This window comes from Hyla sarda, chromosome 8 (genome assembly GCF_029499605.1).
Source record: "Hyla sarda isolate aHylSar1 chromosome 8, aHylSar1.hap1, whole genome shotgun sequence".
In the NCBI taxonomy this organism is placed as follows: domain Eukaryota; kingdom Metazoa; phylum Chordata; class Amphibia; order Anura; family Hylidae; genus Hyla; species Hyla sarda.
In genome coordinates this window covers 77,900,878-77,918,976 of record NC_079196.1, presented here as the reverse complement: position 1 = coordinate 77,918,976, position 18,099 = coordinate 77,900,878, and positions in this window count along the sequence as shown.

Genomic DNA, 18,099 nt, shown 5'->3' with positions numbered 1-18,099 from the left:
GCTGGCCAGTTAGGCAGGTTTTGTTGTGTTGTGTTTTGTTAATGCTAGTTAAGCCTGTTTTTCTGTTTTGTTAAGTTTTTATATATTTATAATAAAAAGAGCGTCAGCAGTGGGCACTGTGGTCATGACAGAAAAGAAATCCAAAAAGAAAAGAACCTCTGGAGAATACAGCCACTAATAAGTACTGGAAGGATTAAGATTTTTTTTCAATTGAATTAATTTACAAATCTTTTAAACTTTCTGGCACCAGTTGACTTAAAAAAAAAAAGTTTTCCACCAGAATACCCCTTTAAAGTACTGTGCACAACGTATATGTGGTTTATTGCTGGGGTATGCGTGCTGTTTAACAAAACATGGTGGCCGGGAAGTCTGACCATGAGGCTATTTGGTAGTAAACAGGCAATAGCATGAGGAACTTATTCTATGACCATTACATTGTTGGGTCTACATCAGATGTCTCAAACTGGTGGCCCTCCAGATGTTGCAAAACTTCAACTCCCAGCATTCCCGACAGACATTAGCTGCAGAAAATGGCTGTCTGGGCATGTCCAGGCATGCTGGGAGTTGACGTTTTAAATCATCTGGAGGGCCACCAGTTTGAGACCCCCGGTCTATATGATTATTTTAAAATAGGCGGAAAGTGATGACTGTGTACTGCCGGTGTGAACTGTGACTTGTTGAGACATCAGCATTCGTGGCTTGTGTGAGGTCACACCACTGGTGGAGAGATGTGAGAGCGACATCAGCCACCATAGAGCCACATGGAGCGACATCAGCCACCATAGAGCCACATAGAGTGACATCAGCCACCATAGAGCCACATGGAGCGACATCAGCCACCATAGAGCCACATGGAGCGACATCAGCCACCATAGAGCCACATAGAGCGACATCAGCCACCATAGAGCCACATAGAGCGACATCAGCCACCATAGAGCCACATAGAGCGACATCAGCCACCATAGAGCCACATAGAGCGACATCAGCCACCATAGAGCCACATGGAGCGACATCAGCCACCATAGAGCCACATGGAGCGACATCAGCCACCATAGAGCCACATAGAGCGACATCAGCCACCATAGAGCCACATAGAGCGACATCAGCCACCATAGAGCCACAGAGCGACATCAGCCACCATAGAGCCACATGGAGCGACATCAGCCACCATAGAGCGACATAGAGCGACATCAGCCACCATAGAGCGACATCAGCCACCATAGAGCCACATGGAACGACATCAGCCAACATAGAGCCACATGGAACGACATCAGCCACCAGGCCAGTATTTTACCGGCACAGCCTTTATTTTGCCGACCCTGACGGTTATTTTTATATAAAAAATACTGGCAATTCAATGGCCGGTATTTATCCAACCAATCCGACTCCTGGAATGGATCCAACCAATCAGATTCCCGGAATGTTGCACCATATACTATACCAGTGTTTCCCAACCAGAGCGCATCCAGCTGTCGCAAAACTGCAACTCCCAGCATGCCCGGACAGCTGTTGGCTGTCCGGGCATGCTGGGAGTTGCAGTTTTGCGACAGCTGGAGGCACCCTTGGTTGGGAAACACTGGTTTAGAGTGGGCAGCAGAAGAGACAGCTGGAGCCGGGGGACAGACAAGTACCATCCGTGACATGAAAAGCACCTAAATAAGAATTGCTGAAGCAGCACAGGGACTAAAAAGTGTTAACCCTGAAGTAGGATCATCTGAGAGAGATTAAGAGGTTGTATTATAATAGTCTGCCCCTGCTACGAGGGCCTAGAACTAGTATTAAAGGGGTTCTCCGGTGCTTACACATCTTTTCCCCTATCCAAAGGATAGGGGATAAGATGCCTGATCGCGGGACTCCCGCCGCTGGGGACCCCAGGATCTTGAACGCGGCACCCCGTTTGTAATCAGTCCCCGGAGCGTGTTCGCTCCGGGTCTGATTACCGGCGACCACACGGCCGGCGGCGTGTGACGTCACGCCTCCGCCCCTGTGTGACGTCACGCTCCGCCCCTCAATGCAAGCCTACGGGAAGGGGCGTGACAGCTCCGGGGACTGATTACAAACGGGGTGCCGCGTTCAAGATCCTGGGGTCCCCAGCGGCGGGAGTCCCGCGATCAGGCATCTTATCCCCTATCCTTTGGTTAGGGGAAAAGATGTGTAAGCACCAGAGAACCCCTTTAATACTAGTTCTAGGCCCTCGTAGCAGGGGCAGACTATTATAATACAACCTCTTAATCTCTCTCAGATGATCCTACTTCAGGGTTAACACTTTGTAGTCCCTGTGCTGCTTCAGCAATTCTTATTTAGGTGCTTTTCATGTCACGGATGGTACTTGTCTGTCCCCCGGCTCCAGCTGTCTCTTCTGCTGCCCACTCTAAACCAGTGTTTCCCAACCAAGGGTGCCTCCAGTTGTCGCAAAACTGCAACTCCCAGCATGCCCGGACAGCCAACAGCTGTCCGGGCATGCTGGGAGTTGCAGTTTTGCGACAGCTGGATGCACTCTGGTTGGGAAACACTGGTATAGTATATGGTGCAACATTCCGGGAATCTGATTGGTTGGATCCATTCCAGGAGTCGGATTGGTTGGATAAATACCGGCCATTGAATTGCCAGTATTTTTTTATATAAAAATAACCGTCAGGGTCGACAAAATAAAGGCTGTGCCGGTAAAATACTGGCCTGGTGGCTGATGTCGTTCCATGTGGCTCTATGGTGGCTGATGTCGTTCCATGTGGCTCTATGGTGGCTGATGTCGCTCTATGGTGGCTGATGTCGCTCCATGTGGCTCTATGGTGGCTGATGTCGCTCTATGTGGCTCTATGGTGGCTGATGTCGCTCTATGGTGGCTGATGTCGCTCTATGTGGCTCTATGGTGGCTGATGTCGCTCCATGTGGCTCTATGGTGGCTGATGTCGCTCCATGTGGCTCTATGGTGGCTGATGTCGCTCTATGTGGCTCTATGGTGGCTGATGTCGCTCTATGTGGCTCTATGGTGGCTGATGTCGCTCTATGTGGCTCTATGGTGGCTGATGTCGCTCCATGTGGCTCTATGGTGGCTGATGTCGCTCCATGTGGCTCTATGGTGGCTGATGTCGCTCCATGTGGCTCTATGGTGGCTGATGTCGCTCTATGGTGGCTGATGTCGCTCTATGTGGCTCTATGGTGGCTGATGTCGCTCTATGTGGCTCTATGGTGGCTGATGTCGCTCCATGTGGCTCTATGGTGGCTGATGTCGCTCCATGTGGCTCTATGGTGGCTGATGTCACTATGTGGCTCTATGGTGGCTGATGTCGCTCCATTTGGCTCTATGGTGGCTGATGTCACTATGTGGCTCTATGGTGGCTGATGTCGCTCCATGTGGCTCTATGGTGGCTGATGTCGCTCCATGTGGCTCTATGGTGGCTGATGTCGCTCTATGTGGCTCTATGGTGGCTGATGTCGCTCTATGTGGCTCTATGGTGGCTGATGTTGCTCTATGTGGCTCTATGGTGGCTGATGTCGCTCCATGTGGCTCTATGGTGGCTGATGTCGCTCCATGTGGCTCTATGGTGGCTGATGTCGCTCTATGTGGCTCTATGGTGGCTGGTGTCGCTCTATGTGGCTCTATGGTGGCTGATGTCGCTCCATGTGGCTCTATGGTGGCTGATGTCGCTCCATGTGGCTCTATGGTGGCTGATGTCGCTCCATGTGGCTCTATGGTGGCTGATGTCACTCTATGTGGCTCTATGATGGCTGATGTCGCTCTATGGTGGCTGATGTCGCTCTATGTGGCTCTATGGTGGCTGATGTCGCTCTATGTGGCTCTATGGTGGCTGATGTCGCTCCATGTGGCTCTATGGTGGCTGATGTCGCTCCATGTGGCTCTATGGTGGCTGATGTCACTCTATGTGGCTCTATGGTGGCTGATGTCGCTCCATGTGGCTCTATGGTGGCTGATGTCGCTCCATGTGGCTCTATGGTGGCTGATGTCGTTCCATGTGGCTCTATGGTGGCTGATGTCGCTCTATGGTGGCTGATGTCGCTCCATGTGGCTCTATGGTGGCTGATGTCGCTCTATGTGGCTCTATGGTGGCTGATGTCGCTCTATGTGGCTCTATGGTGGCTGATGTCGCTCTATGTGGCTCTATGGTGGCTGATGTCGCTCCATGTGGCTCTATGGTGGCTGATGTCGCTCCATGTGGCTGTATGGTGGCTGATGTTGCTCTATGTGGCTCTATGGTGGCTGATGTCGCTCCATGTGGCTCTATGGTGGCTGATGTGGCTCTATGGTGGCTGATGTCGCTCTATGTGGCTCTATGGTGGCTGATGTCGCTCTATGTGGCTCTATGGTGGCTGATGTCGCTCCATGTGGCTCTATGGTGGCTGATGTCGCTCCATGTGGCTCTATGGTGGCTGATGTCGCTCCATGTGGCTCTATGGTGGCTGATGTCGCTCTATGTGGCTCTATGGTGGCTGATGTCGCTCTATGTGGCTCTATGGTGGCTGATGTCGCTCCATGTGGCTCTATGGTGGCTGATGTCGCTCCATGTGGCTCTATGGTGGCTGATGTCGCTCCATGTGGCTCTATGGTGGCTGATGTCACTCTATGTGGCTCTATGGTGGCTGATGTCGCTCTATGGTGGCTGATGTCGCTCTATGTGGCTCTATGGTGGCTGATGTCGCTCTATGTGGCTCTATGGTGGCTGATGTCGCTCCATGTGGCTCTATGGTGGCTGATGTCGCTCCATGTGGCTCTATGGTGGCTGATGTCACTCTATGTGGCTCTATGGTGGCTGATGTCGCTCCATGTGGCTCTATGGTGGCTGATGTCGCTCCATGTGGCTCTATGGTGGCTGATGTCGTTCCATGTGGCTCTATGGTGGCTGATGTCGCTCTATGGTGGCTGATGTCGCTCCATGTGGCTCTATGGTGGCTGATGTCGCTCTATGTGGCTCTATGGTGGCTGATGTCGCTCTATGTGGCTCTATGGTGGCTGATGTCGCTCTATGTGGCTCTATGGTGGCTGATGTCGCTCCATGTGGCTCTATGGTGGCTGATGTCGCTCCATGTGGCTGTATGGTGGCTGATGTCGCTCTATGGTGGCTGATGTCGCTCCATGTGGCTCTATGGTGGCTGATGTCGCTCCATGTGGCTCTATGGTGGCTGATGTCGCTCTATGTGGCTCTATGGTGGCTGATGTCGCTCCATGTGGCTCTATGGTGGCTGATGTCGCTCCATGTGTCGCTCCCGGCCACCATGTTTTGTTAAATAGCACGCATACCCCAGCAATAAACCACATATACGTTGTGCACAGTACTTTAAAGGGGTATTCTGGTGGAAAACCTTTTTTTTTTTTTAAGTCAACTGGTGCCAAGATTTGTAAATTAATTCAATTGAAAAAAAATCTTAATCCTTCCAGTACTTATTAGTGGCTGTATTCTCCAGAGGTTCTTTTCTTTTTGGATTTCTTTTCTGTCATGACCACAGTGCCCACTGCTGATACCTCTGTCCATGTCAGGAACTGTCCAGAGCAGGAGAAAATCCCCATAGCAAACATATGCTGCTCTGGACAGTTCCTAAAATGGACAGAGGTGTCAGGAGAGAGCACTGTGGTCATGAAAGAAATGAAATCCTAAAAGAAAAGAATTTTCTCTGTAATATATAGCCACTAATAAGTACTGGAAGGATTAAGATTTTTTAATAGAAGTAATTTAAAAATCTGTTAAACTTTCTGGTACCAGTTGATTTAAAAAATAAATCTAGTTTTCCACTGGAGTACCACTTTAACCTCTTAAGGACCCCGCATCATATTGCGGCGGGCCCGGCATCATAGTGAAGCCGGGACCCGCATCTAACAGCGCGCGGCACTGATCGCAGTGCCGCGCGCTATTAACCCTTTAGCCGCGCGCTCAAAGCTGAGCCGCGCAGCTAAAAACGAAAGTAAAAGTGCCCGACTAGCTCAGGGAGCTGTTTGGGATCATTGCGGTAGCACAGGAGGAGGTCTTCTTACCTTCTCCTGCACTGTCCAATGGCCGAATGAATGCTTCAAGCCTGAGATCCAGACTTGAGCATCCAATCGCCGAAAACACTGATTGATCCATTCCTATGGAGATGGATCAATCAGTGGTAAAGATCAGTTAATGCAATGTTATAGCCCCCTATAGGAGCTATAATATTGCATAAGAGAAATGTAAAAAAAAAAAAAAAATCATTAACCCTTTCAATTATCCCTTCCCCTAATAAAAGTTTGAATCACTCGGCATTTCCAAGAATAAAAAAAACACAGTGTAAATAAAAATAAACATATGTGGTATCATCGCGTGCAGAAATGTCCGAATTATAAAAATATACTGCTTTTTAAACCACACGTTCAATGGCGTATGCGCAAAAAAAATCCAAAGTCCAAAACAGCGCATTTTTGATCACTTTTTATACCACAAAAAAGTGAATAAAAAGTGATCAATAAGTCTGATCAGAACAAAAATGATACACCTAAAAACTTCAGATCATGGCGCAAAAAATGAGCTCTCATAGCGCCCGGAACACAGAAAAATTAAAAAGTTATAGGGGTCAGAAGATGACCATTTTAAACGTATAAATGTTCCTGCATGTAGTCAGGATTTTTTTCTGAAGTGATACAAAATCAAACCTATACAAGTAGGGTATCATTTTAACCATATGGAACTACAGAATAAAGATAAGGTGTAATTTTTGCCAAAAAATGTACTGCGTAAAAACGGAAGCCCCCAAAACGTACAAAATAGAGTTTTTTCATCAATTTTGTCGCACATTGATTTTTTTTCCCGTTTCACCGTAGATGTTTGGGTAAAATGACTAATGTCATTACAAAGAAGAATTGGTGACGCAAAAAATAAGCCATCATATAGAATTTTAGGTGAAAAGTTTACAGTTATGATTTTTTAAAGTTAAGGAGGAAAAATTGAAAATGAAAAAACGGAAAAAGCCCGGGTCCTTAAGGGGTTAATGGAATGAGTAACCTCGTCTTTACAGAGAATTGCAGTGACCATACAGTGTGAGAAGAAATGGTAAAATATTGTCAGAAGGTTCCTCAGTAAGATTGTAAGAAAGCTCGGCTAACATCTTAAAGGGGTACTCCGGCCCTGAGACATCTTATACCCTATCCAAAGGATAGGGGATATGATGTCTCCCCATGGGGGTCCCGCCGCTGGGGACCCCCGCAATCTTGTATTCGCCACCCACCTGTTTGAGCTGCACACAGCGGTGCCAGCTCACAAACAGCCGGGTGGCGACCACGGGGCCAGAGTATCATGACCACCCCCCCCCCCCCCCGCCGCCTCCGTGTGATGTCACCCCCCCGCCCCCCGTATGCAAGTCTATGGAATGGGGGGTAGAGGAGTGTACATGGGTGACAGAGGGGGGATGGCCAAGGTGGACATGGATGACAGGAGGGACAGAGGGGTGATTAGGGTGGAGGGACAATGGTGACAGATGTAGACTGGGGGGTGGTCAGAGGGGTGGATGGGGGGGGAAACATGTGTTGCAGAGGAATGGACAGAGGTGGCCAAGGTGGACATGGATGACAGGATGGTGGACACGGGAGATATGGGGGTGAACAGGGATAACGGGGGTGGACAAGGATGACAAGGGGGATAAAAGAGGGGTGACAAAGGGATAGAGGGGTGAATAGGGGGGTAGACATGTGTTACAGGGGGGTGGATAGGGAGGGGTGGACATGGGTGACAGGGATAGACAGGGGGTGGACATGAATGACAGGGGTGAGGGGGGGTGGACGGGGTTAAGAAGGGGTAACAGAGGGTAGGAAAGGGTACAGTACCTTTTTGCCATTTTTCTTCACTACACTGGCACAGTAATCAGGCGCAGCTTCCACCTTCCTCCCCTCTCCGGCAGGGCAGCGACTCAGGGCTCCGACAGGGCACTCACTCACTGGGACGCTGGGGGGAGGGGGACGCTGGGGCACGGGTCATTACACCGGCACGGTAATCCGGCAGAGCACCGCCAGTGAACTCACTCACTGGGCCGCTGGGGGGGGAGGGGGATGCTGGGGCACGGGTCACTACACCGGCACGGTAATCCGGCAGAGCACCGCCAGTGCACTCACTCACTGAGCCGCAGGGTGAGAGGAATGCAGGGGGTTGCGATGTGTGCACGCACAGCAAAGCGCACACATACTTCCCTTCCCCCCTGCGGCGCCATAAATTTCAGACGCGCAGGCCAGGCCGGTGAATAAAAAAATAAAATATTTGCCGTCAAAATCCCGCGGCACCCCATTTGGGAATCACTGCCTACTGCGGGAGAGGGGGGGGGGTTAATCTGGGGGTACTACCTGTCTACTGGGGGGGGTCTAATCTGAGGGTACTACCTGTCTACTGGGGGAGGGGTCTAATTTGGGGGTACTACCTGTCTACTGGGGGGGTGTAATTTGGGGGTACTACCTGTCTAATGGGGGGGTCTAATTTGGGGGTACTACCTGCCTAATGATACATTTTCATAATTTTTCATAATTAATATTTTTATGACCATATTTCATAATTTTAACCCCTTAAGGACCGAGGTGATTTTGGCCTTAAGGACCAGAGCATTTTTTGCAGATCTGACCACTGTCACTTTAACCCCTTAAGGACTCAGCATTTTTCCGTTTTTGCATTTTCTTTTTTTCCTCATCACCTTCTAAAAAATCATAACGCTTTCAATTTTGCACCTAAGAATCCATATGATGGCTTATTTTTTGCGCAACCAATTCTACTATGCAGTGACATTAGTTATGTTACCAAAAAATCCACGGCGAAACGGCGAAATCATTGTGCGACAAAATTGAAGAAAAAATTTCCTTTTGTAAATTTTGGGGGCTTCCGTTTCTACGCAGTGCATTTTTTGGTAAAAATAACACATCATTTTTATTCTGTAGGTCCATACGGTTAAAATGATACCCTACTTATATAGGTTGGATATTGTATTACTTCGGAAAAAAATCATAACTACATCATGCAGGAAAATTTATATGTTAAAAATTCTCATCTTCTAACCCCTATAACTTTTTTAGTTTTCTGCATACAGGCCGGTATGAGGACTCATTTTTTGCACCGTGTTCTGAAGTTTTTATCGGTACCATGTTTGTATTGATCGGACTTTTTGATCGCTTTTTATTCATTTTTTCATGATATAAGAAGTGACCAAAAATACACTATTTTGGACTTTGGAATATTTTTTGCGTGTAAGCCATTGACCGAGCGATTTAATTAACAATATATTTTTATAGTTCGGACATTTTCGCATGCAGCGATACCACATATGTTTATTTCGTTTTTTTTTATGGGAAAAGGGGTCAAACTTTTATTAGGGAAGGAGTTAAAGGGGTTCTCTGGTGAAAACCTTTTTTCTTTTAAATCAACTGGTGGCAGAAAGTTAAACATATTTGTAAATTACTACTTTTAAATTTTTTTTAATCCTTCCTGTACTTCCTGATGACATCACGAGCACAGTTCTCTCTGCTGACGTTATTATAATAATAATAACACTTTATTTATTGTTGTCCTTAGTGGGATTTGAATCCAAGTCTCCAGCACTGCAAGGCAGCATGGTTGCTAAAACGGACACAGATGTCAGCAGAGAGCACTGTCTTCATGATGTCATCAGTGTTCCAAAAAAAAGGAATTTCCTTTGTAGCATTCAGCAGCTAATAAGTACTGGAAGGATTAAGATTTTTTTAATAGAAGTAATTTACAAATATTTTTAACTTTCTGCCACCAGTTGATTTAAAAGAAAAAAGGTTTTCACCGGAGTACCCCTTTTAAATGACCTTTGTTAACTTCTTTTTTTCACTTTTTTTTTTTACAGTGTTATAGCTCCCATAGGGACCTATAACACTGCACACACTGATCTCCTATGCAGATCCCTGCAAAGCCATAGCTTTGCACGGATCAGTCAGATAGGGGCTCGATTGCTCAAGCCTGTAGCTCAGGCTTGGAGCAATCAATCGACGATCGGACGCCGCGGAGAGAGGTAAGGAGACCTCCGCCTGCGTCCCAGCTGATCGGAACATAGCAATTTTATCGCGATGTCCCGATCAGCCCTAGTGTGCTGCCGGGAAGCGTTTACTTTCGTTTTCAGACGCGGCTTCAATTTTGATCGCCGCGTCTGAAGGGTTAACAGCGCGTGGCACAACGATCGATGCTGCGCGCTGTTAGCCCAGGGTCCCGGCTATGATTAGCAGCCGGGACCGACACGGTGTGACCCTGTTTTTCACACCGGGCTACGCCCTGAGTCCTTAAGAGGTTAAGCATTAATAACTCTGGGATGCTTGTACTTATGAATTTGATTCAGAGATTGTTTTTTCGTGACAAATTCAACTTTATCCTAGTTGTAAATTTTTGTCGATTCTTGCATCATTTCTTTGTGAAAAATTCAAAAATTTTATGAAAAATTAGAAAAGTTTGCATTTTTCTAACTTTGAAGCTCTCTGCTTGTAAGGAAAATAGGCATCTCAAATAAATTATATATTGATTCACATATACAATATGTCTACTTTATGTTTGCATCATACGGGAGATATCTTTATATTATTATATTATATACAATATAATATGTTTTCATCATAAAGTTGACATGTTTTTACTTTGGAAGACATGAGAGGGCTTCAGAGTTCAGCATCAATTTTCCAGTTTTTCACAAAATTTTCTAAATCGGAATTTTTCACAGACCATGTCAGTTTTGAAGTGGATATGAAGGGTCTTCATATTAGAAATACCCCACAAATGACCCCATTATAAAAACTGCACCCCTCTAAGTATTCAAAATGACATTCATAATGTTTGTTTACCCTTTAGGTGTTTCACAGGAATAGCAGCAAAGTGAAGGAGAAAATTCAAAATCTCAATTTTTTACACTAACCTGTTCTTGTAGACCCAGTGTTTGAATTTTAACAAGGGGTAAAAGGAGATAAATCCCCCCAAATGTGTAACCCAATTTCTCTCGAGTAAGGAAATACCTCATATGTGTATGTCAAGTGTTCGGAGGGCGCAGTAGAGGGCTCAGAAGGGAAGGAGCGACAATGGGTTTTTGCAGAGTGAGTTTTTCTGAAAGGATTTTTGGGGGGCATGTCACATTTAGGAAGCCCCTATGGTGCCAGAACAGCTGAAAAGCCCCCACATGGCATACTATTTTGGAAACTACACCCCTCAAGGTACATAATAAGGGCAGGGGTTTATGTAACAAGGGCAGGGGTTTACAGCAAGGAAACTTGCTGTAAACACCTGCCCATGTGAATGTACATTCACATGGGGGACGGGCAAAACTACAACTCCCAGCATGCCCTTTGGCTGTCCGATCATGCTGGGGGTTGTAGTTATGCAACAGCTGGAGGCACACTGGTTGCAAAACACAGTTTGTTACTTAACTCAGTGTTTCGCAACCCATGTGTCTCCAGCTGTTGCTAAACTACAACTCCCAGCATGCATGGTCTGTCAGTGCATGCTGGGAGTTATAGTTTTGCAACAGCTGGAGGCAAACAGGTTGGGAAACACTGAGTTAGGAAACAGACAATGCTTCCCAACTAGTGTGCCTCCAGTTGTTGCAAAACTACAACTCCAAGCATGCCCAGACAGTCTAGGCATGCTGAAAGTTGTAGTTCTGTAACATCTGGAAGAGCACAGATTGGAGACCAGTGCACAGTGGTCTCCAAACTGTGGCCCTCCAGATGTTGCAAAACTACAACTCCCAGCATGCCCAGACAGCCAAAGGCTTGGCATGCTGTGAGTTGTAGTTTTAAAACTCCTAGAAGCAACAGTGAAGATCACATTACAGCGATCTTCACTGCTGCATCTGATGCCACAGCTGCCTCCTCCACTTGTGCCTGCCGCCGGTCCCAGGTATGTGCCGTGGGCCACCCCATCACCCCCCCCCCCCCCCCCACAGCACTCATCATCCCCCGCTCTGCCCGACTTCTAGGAACGGGCAGACTGAGGGAAATGAACTTTAAACCCCCCCCCAGTCAGCTGAGACACCCCCCCCCAGTCAGCTGACACACTGTGATTGGTCCACAGGGACCAATCACAGGGATTGCTGACTAGGACCATCCACAGATGGTCCTGGGGGAGGCTTGCAGAAGTTGTCTCCTGCTGGTAACAGCGGGACTTCTGCCAGCTAACCCATGCGATGCCGCGCATCGCCGGGTTAACTGAATGCCTTTTATAAACGGCGGAATGCGCGAAGGACCTGCCCAATCGGCCGTTTATATAAGGCATTCTGTGGGAAGGGGTTAGTTGAGTTATTACCGTACGACAAAGTGCTCCACCAATCAGAGGCTGAGCAGTGCTATTGGCTGTCTGGGCATGCTGGGAGTTGTAGTTATGTGAAATCATATTCAACTGCGGCTCTTCATACATTTGGGGCACCTTACTCCGAGATATTTTTGTTTCTCACTGACATATAAAACACTGATTTATAATAAATTCCCTACTTTGTCTATTATAACAATAATTACAACTATTGGAATATTTGTCTAATAAAAATGTTTATTCATCTTTTCCAGTGTTCATACATACAGGTTGGTGGTGAATACCCATAGTATACTGGCGATGATGGTAATGACACCTTTAATCTCAGGGATATTGACAATTAGGATGGCAACGGTGACCCGTCCCAGGAACTGTCTGACCGAGTTAATATAGTCCATCGGTCCGGTGATGCTGGTCACTATCCCCCTTGGCATAACCCACGTCAGAAGCTGGAGTGTGATGGCGATCCAGGTGAGCCTGTCACTGAAGAAGCCGATCCAGCTGATGGCGGTGGGGTTACAGATCACGTAAAGAAGCTCTATAGTGCTGTTGGTGGTAATCCAGGTCACAAACTCATTGACTGGGTTCATCCAGGCAAGCAGGGAGCTGCTGGTGATGGTGGGGATCCAGAAGATCAAATCAGTGGTGGTGTCTATCCAGGACAGCAGGTCACTGATGATAGTAGCAAACGAGATCAGGTCGTCAACAGCATCTATGAACCGGTCCAGCAGGTTGTTATCGATGGGAATATAGCATAGCAGGCAGATGATCATGTCACCATAAGTGCTGATCCAGCCAAGATAGTTTTTGATGATGGCCGCCCCGCTCTGCAGGTTGTTGGTAATGGAATCCCAGTTGATCGCGTCGTTGCTGGCAGTGGTGTCATTACTCCCCAGGACAGGGGTGATCTTTCTGATCCTGGTCCTGGTCCAGATGGGACACTTCATGTCGCTGCTGGCAGAGGTTTGATTACTCACCAGGACAGGGGTGATCTTTCTGATCCTGGTCCTCGTCCAGATGGGACACTTCATGTCGCTGCTGGTAGTATTCAAGCTGGGCAGATCTCTGATGGTATCGTTCTGCCCTTGCAGGTGGCTGGAGGTGATATTCCGGCTCGGTTGGTTGCTGGTGATTTCAAACCAGAAACTCGGGCCGGTGGTGAAGAGGGAACCCAGGAGGATGGTAACTGTCCAGCACATGCTACAGGCCAAATTGACCTCATCCCTGCTGATGTGGTCCCCTCGAATCATGATAAAATAAAATAAAAAGCGCAAGGAAACAATATAGAAACACTAGTGCTCGCTAGATTGCAGTCCTCAGAGTAAGGCCTCTGGGGCTCTGCACCTCTTTTTCCAGCTATCACCATTTGTGAAGTCACATGTGTGATGTCATACGGAATGTCACTGCTCTGAGGACAGGTGTAAACATGGACATTTACATCCATTTGTTTTATAGGGTGAAATAAGCTTTTTATTATTAAATAAAGGTATAGAAAACTCGGGGTATAGGGTGTTTTTTTGGGGGGGGGGGGGGGGCGGTGACTTTATACGGAGGACTGGGTATTTGGGTGGGAACGAACATCACTTTATAACATAGACAAACAAATATAATATAATATACAAATATAAATAAAATTCTGACAAAAAGTCCAACGTTATCTACAGATTTGGGTAGTCTGGCAGGAGGATTCCTCATTTTTGAGAATAGGAGGAGGAGGAAAGTGATGGTGGGGGAAGAATACACAGCTCCCGAATTGATCAGAACACTACAGCTCTGCTTCATTGGGAGTAGTCACCAGCACCCCAACCACCATGTTTCTTTTTTCCCCCTATATATTGCAACTTATTCCTTCTGCATATATACCTACAAACGCCAAAAGCGTAACCCCGACACCAAATAAAGTACAAATCGATGTATGAAAATGTATATTTTTTTTATTAATAAAAGAACATGATTCTAAAAATGTACATAATAGACTAAATAAAATAAATATATATCAATATATGTTAAAACATTTGGCTGCAAATAATGGCTACAGGTTCGGAATTTATATAATAGTGACCCAATAGAAAAGGAATAACACACCTGTCCAAATAGTAAGCCGCTGGGTCGGAAGTGACGTTGGACACCGCGGCACTCGTGTGATGGAGCACGCAACGCGCATTCACATTATAGAGTGGGTTCGGCAACGAAAACATGGCCACAGTCACTCATACTGCGCATGCGTGCACAAAAAAATTCTAGGGGGAAAGACAGATCGCTGCTAATGGAGGGATATACAAAATAAGTTGAACATCGGACCCAGGGCTAAATAATACAAAGAATGAAAATATATAGTGGGAGAACTGACTGTGAAGGCAATAACATGGCTATAAATAATGCATATACATTTGAGATAATAGCAATAATGATTATTATAATAATCCAGGGGCATATGAAAGCATAAAAAAATGACAAGGATGTGATAACATGCATAATGGTAAAACAAATACAGTAAATAGCGCATGCAACATAAACAAAAATGAGAAAAATATTTTTGTAAAAAAATATATTTGTAGAAGTGTATACCGTATTTTTCGCCCTATAGGACGCATCGGTATATAAGACACACCCAATTTTAAAGGCGCAAAATCTAGAAAAAAAAAATTCTGAACCCAACAGTTATCTTCAACCTGCGGACCTCCAGATGTTGCAAAACAACAACTCCCAGCATGCCCGGACAGCCGTTGGCTGTCCGGGCATGCTGGGAGTTGTAGTTTTGCAACAACTGGAGGTCCGCAGGTTGAAGACCACTGGATAGGAGGTAATACTCACGTGTCCCTGCCGCTCCGGACCCGTCACCGCTGCCCTGGATGTCGCTCCTTCGCTGTCGCCGCGTCCCCGTGGTATCCCCGACGCTCCGGACGTCTTCTTCCCTGGGATCCACGCTCTCCGTCGCCGTCATCATCACGCGATCGGTGATGTCCTGTATTAGCCGCGGGTCCCGGCCGTTGATGGCCACCGGTACCGCCGCGATAGGTGTGTGTATTCGCCGTGTAAGACGCACCAACTTCCCCCCCCCCCCCCCCCAGTTTTGGAGAATAAAAAGTGCGTCTTATACGGCGAAAAATACGGTAAATGAATCTTGATTAGTGTGCAGGAATGATGTATACTAAATCCAAATGGATAGGAGCAGTGCCTGAAGAGTGCAGGAATATATAGAGCATGCAATACAATACATACATATACAAAAGATATAAATAGTGCAGAGATATAGTGCATATAGTACAATGCATATATATATATATATATATATATATATATATATATAGATAGATACATAGATATAAACAAAACATGCATAATATAAAAGGATCCTGCATGTCAGAGGCCATATGCCCAGCAGAGGTGAGTGGATTAGGCATGTTAGGGTCTCATCCGACAAGAGGCCACCTCCGTGTGGTGGATGGGGACACGTTTTGATCAAAAAGTGCGCTAAGAGCCTCGATTTTTTTGACAAAGAGCTGCTGCTGCAACCTTATTTTTTGTATACTTTATATACGGTACATACTACTGAAATTATATTGTTCAGAAAATGGTGTAAATCTTTTTTATTGAGTAACGAAAACTGAGATTGGAAACCTTTTAAAAAATGTCTTTTATTTCTTTCCTATTAAAAATTATATTAAAAAAAAAAAACCTCTACACAAAAAATGTATATAAACTATATACTCATTATCGACCGCCAGTTTATAGAATCATTGGGGGAGATTTCTCATTAGGGTCTGTTGTAGACACAGATCTGCCCCTTTACACAATTTACAAAAGTTGTGCACGTCGTTTGATAAATTTTGCGCAAATATATAACCCCCTCCCCCCCTGGCTCTACCGTGCACGCCTTCTCTACCTCCACGGCACTGCTCACATAGCTAGAAGTGCTGGAGCAGCAGTGTGCGCCGAACAAAACTCTGCACAATAGTAAAATTATAAATATTTATAAAGTACACAGAGGGTAGATTCTCAAAGAATTTTGCGGCACAAAAAAATCAATTTTGCGCCAAAATTTTGGCGCAAAAAATATTGAACACATTTCAAAGAGCTTTGTGCCGCGGTTTACACCGTTCACGTCAGTTTTGTAAAAGTGGGCGTGTCCACGTATATTTTCTGCTTTACATGATGGGCACTAGGTCTTCTCCAGGAAACTATAGACCGGTAAGTCTAACGTGCATTGTGGGTAAATTGTTTGAAGGATTTATACGGGATTACATACAGGAATACATAGGGGATAATTGTATTATAAGTGATAGCCAGCATGGGTTTCCTAAGGATAGAAGTTGTCAAACCAATCTAATTTGCTTTTATGAAGAGGTGAGTAGAAGCCTTGACAGAGGAATGGCTGTGGATATAGTGTTTCTGGATTTTGCTAAAGCGTTTGATACTGTCCCTCACAGACGTCTGACAGGTAAGTTAAGGTCTTTGGGTTTGGAAATTTTAGTTTGTAACTGGATTGAACACTGGCTCATGGAACGTACCCAGAGAGTGGTGGTCAATGATTCGTACTCTGATTGGTCCCCGGTAATTAGTGGTGTACCCCAAGGTTCTGTACTGGGACCGCTGTTTTTTAATTTATTTATCAATGATATAGAGGATGGTATTAACAGCTCTTTTTCTATCTTTGCAGATGACACCAAGCTTTGTAGCACAGTACAGTCTATAGAGGATGTGCATAAGTTACAAGATGACTTGGATAGACTAAGTGTCTGGGCCTCCACTTGGCAAATGAGGTTCAATGTGTATAAATGTAAAGTTATGCATCTGGGTACTAATAACCTGCATGCGTCGTATGTCTTAGGGGGGATTAAACTGTCAGAGTCACTGGTAGAGAAGGATCTGGGTGTACTTGTAGATCACAGACTACAGAATAGCATGCAATGTCAGGCTGCTGCTTCCAAAGCCAGCAGGATATTGTCATGTATCAAAAGAGGCATGGACTCAAGGGACAGGGACATAATACTCCCCCTTTATAAAGCATTGGTACGGCCTCACCTGGAATATGCTGTTCAGTTTTGGTCACCTGTCCATAAAAGGGACACTGTGGAGCTGGAAAGGGTGCAGAGACGCGCGACTAAACTAATATGGGGCATGGAACATCTTAGCTATGAGGAGCGATTAAAGGAGTTACAATTGTTTAGTCTTGAGAAGAGACGTTTAAGGGGGGATATGATAAACGTATATAAGTATATTAATGGCCCATACAAAAAATATGGAGAAAAACTGTTCCAGGTTAACCCCCCCCCCCCCCCAAAGGACGAGGGGGCACTCCCTCCGTCTGGAGAAGAAAAGGTTTAGTCTCAAGGGGCGACACGCCTTCTTTACCATAAGAACTGTGAACTTATGGAACAGTCTACCTCAGGAACTGGTCACAGCAGGAAAAATTAACAGCTTTAAAACAGGATTAGATACATTCCTGGAACAAAATAACATTAATGCTTATGAAGAAATATAAAATCCCATCCCTTCCCCAATATCGCGCCACACCCCTACCCTTCAATTCCCTGGTTGAACTTGATGGACATATGTCTTTTTTCGACCGTACTAACTATATAACTATGATATTTTCAAAGGGGTGAGAGTCCAGTTTACATAAAAAATTTCATACCGGAAATCACAGAAATTGTGTTGCAGTTTTACTGTTTTTGGGGTTTTTTTTTCTTTGTTTTTGTGGGAAAAGATGTTATTTAAGTAATTATAAAAAAAAAAAAAAAAAAAAAAAAACTATTATTGAAAATGGCATTAAAATAAATAAATAAATATATATATATATAATTATTATTATTGTATTTTTTTTTTATTGGTCACTGCACCTGCA